The sequence below is a fragment of the Lygodium microphyllum genome, unplaced genomic scaffold, assembly GCF_053477565.2.
Source record: "Lygodium microphyllum isolate KBCC unplaced genomic scaffold, Lygodium_microphyllum_v1.1.10 scaffold_33, whole genome shotgun sequence".
NCBI classification, from domain to species: Eukaryota; Viridiplantae; Streptophyta; class Polypodiopsida; order Schizaeales; family Lygodiaceae; genus Lygodium; species Lygodium microphyllum.
In genome coordinates, this window is record NW_028229516.1 from 3,500,189 (window position 1) to 3,503,100 (window position 2,912).

The following is a 2,912-nucleotide window of genomic DNA, read 5'->3' on the forward strand; positions in this document are numbered from 1 at the left end:
AGTGTATACTACTCATGTTGTCACAATAAATGACAACTGGCCCATCTGTAGACTGATGCATATCATAAAGTAGCTTATGCAACCAAGCTACCTCACATGCAGCCATTGCTGCACCCCTGTACTCAGCCTCTGTGCTCGACAAGGCAACTGTAGGCTGTTTCTTGCTGCTCCAAGTGACTGCAGCACTCCCAAAAGAGAATACATATCCACTGGTAGATCGTCTATCAGAAATACTACCAGCCCAATCAGCATCAGTGTATCCATGCAACTGTATCTGAACCCCAGTCTCATAAAATAGTCCATACTGCAATGTGGACTTCACATACCTAAGTATGCGTCTAGCCGCATCCAAATGTGGTTTCCTTGGAGCCTGCATAAACTGACTTACCAATCCAACAGCATAGCTCAAATCTGGCCTGGTAATAGTCATATAAATCAAACTTCCTACTATGCGTCTGTACATAGTAGGGTCTTCTAGAAGCTCACCTGCATCTGTGCTCAGCTTCACATTTTGCTCCAAAGGAACTGAAATAGGCTTACAGCCTGTCATCCCATATTTGGACAGCATGTCCAATCCATACTGCCTCTGCAAGAGCTGTATCCCACTTGGTGATCTAATCACCTCAATGCCCAAGAAATAACGCAGCTCTCCCAAATCCTTCATCTCAAACTTCTGCTTCAATAGCATTTTCACATGAAGGATATCTTCATCACTGTCACCTGTCATAATCAAATCATCAACATAAATGACAAGCAGCATAATACCTTTCTCTGTTTTTCTCACATAAAGTGAGAAATCTGCCTTGGAAATCTGAAAGCCAATAGTGACAAGATACTGTCCTATCTTGTCAGACCATGCTCTAGGTGCTTGCTTCAAGCCATACAAGGCTTTCTTCAACCTGCAAACAAACTCAGGATGAACAGCATGCACATAACCTGGTGGTTGCTCCATATAGACCTCTTCTTGCAAATCACCATGCAAGAAGGCATTCTTTACATCCATCTGATGTAAAGACCATCCCTTTGATGCAGCCATAGCAATGACTGCTCTTACGGTTGCCATCCTTGCAACCGGAATAAATGTTTCTTCATAGTCAATGCCATATGTTTGTGCATACCCCTTGACTACTAATCTTGCCTTGTATCTGTTCACAGAACCATCAGCATTGTGCTTCACCTTATAAACCCACTTACAGCCAATTGCATTCTTACCTTTAGGCAAAGGTACTAACTCCCATGTAGCATTTGCTTCCAAGGCATCCATTTCTTCATCCATGGCTTTCTCCCATTTTTCTTTTCCCATGGCTTGCTCAAAAGATGTGGGTTCTGGTTCCTGTATCACTTTGACCATATATGCATAGTGAATGGCTGTAAATCCATCATATTTCAGCCTATCCACAGGATACCTAGCTCTTGTAGACCTGCGCAAAGTAGGTTCACTCCCAGGTGCTCTCAAAACATCCCTGGTCTTCCTTACTCCAGGTGTAACAATAGAAGGAATACCCAACTCATCATCAATGCTCTGTTCTGAGCCACTGGATTCACCATCCACATAAGAGTGACCTGCATTCACATCAAACATGGGCTGATCAACCTTCTCTTTTCCTTTTCGTGATACCTGCATACCACTATCTGCATTGCTTTGAGAAGATTCTCCTGATCTCAATCTGCCTGTCCATGGCGAAGAATGTGAACCACTGCTAGAGGACGCTCCAGGTCCACTAATATTTTGTGACTGCTGCTGTGAATTCTGTGTAGCATTACCATTTTGTGCATCTTCATCATCAATCACATTTACTGGTTTATACCAGCTACTCATCTCATCAAAAACAACATCTCTGCTCACTGTAAACTTACGAGTAGAAGGGTTATAACATCTATACCCTTTTTGCTGCAGAGAGTAACCAATAAAGATGCACTTCTCAGCTTTTGGATCCAACTTGGATCTCAGCTCATCTGGCACATGTACATAAGGAAATGCAACCAAAAATTTTCAAATGAGAAATATCTGGTTTCCTACCAGTATACCTCTCCTCTGGAGTCATTCCATGTATTGCTGCAGTGGGAGTCTTGTTCATTATGTAGACTGCTGTAGCAACTGCTTCAGCCCAATAAAAATCTGGCAAGTCTTTTTCATTGAGCATGGCACGAGATACCTCTCCAATATGCCTGTTTTTCCTTTCTGCAATTCCATTTTGTTGTGGGGTATAACTGCATGAATATTGCTGCTTTATGCCATGCTCCTGCAAGAACTTTGCAAACTCATTTGAGAGGTACTCTCCCCCTCCATCTGACCTTAGGCATTTTATCTGCAAGCCTGTTTCTTTTTCAACCATAGCTTTAAGAGTTTTGAAATGCCCAAAAACTTCACTTTTCTTTTTCATAAAATACACCCAAACTTTTCTGCTATAGTCATCAATAAAACTGACAAAATAATGACAGCCTCCAAGAGATGCAGCTTTAGTTGTCCACACATCAGAGTAAATTAATTCCAATGGCTTCTCACTCTCTTGAACATGTCTAGGAAATGGTTTCCTTGCCTGTTTTCCAAACTGACAGGCTTCACATACCTTATGCATTTCTGCAACCTTGAATTTGGGCAATCCTGCAACAATATTTTGGGCCTGCATTGATTTAAGTCGCTGTACATTAACATGACCAATGCGTTTATGCCAGATATCAATATCTGCAACTACACCGGTCCCATGTGCAAACATTGCTGCACTCAATTCAGACATGTCTGCATCCAATGTAAACATTCTGCCCTTCTTCTTTCCTTTTGCTATCAAGCGACCTTTATTTTTCATATCCTCAACAAAGCATCCATGAGGATTAAATCTGACCTGCAAGCCCTGTTCAACCATTTGACCAACTGAAACCAGATTCTTGGTGATATTCGGGACATGAAATAC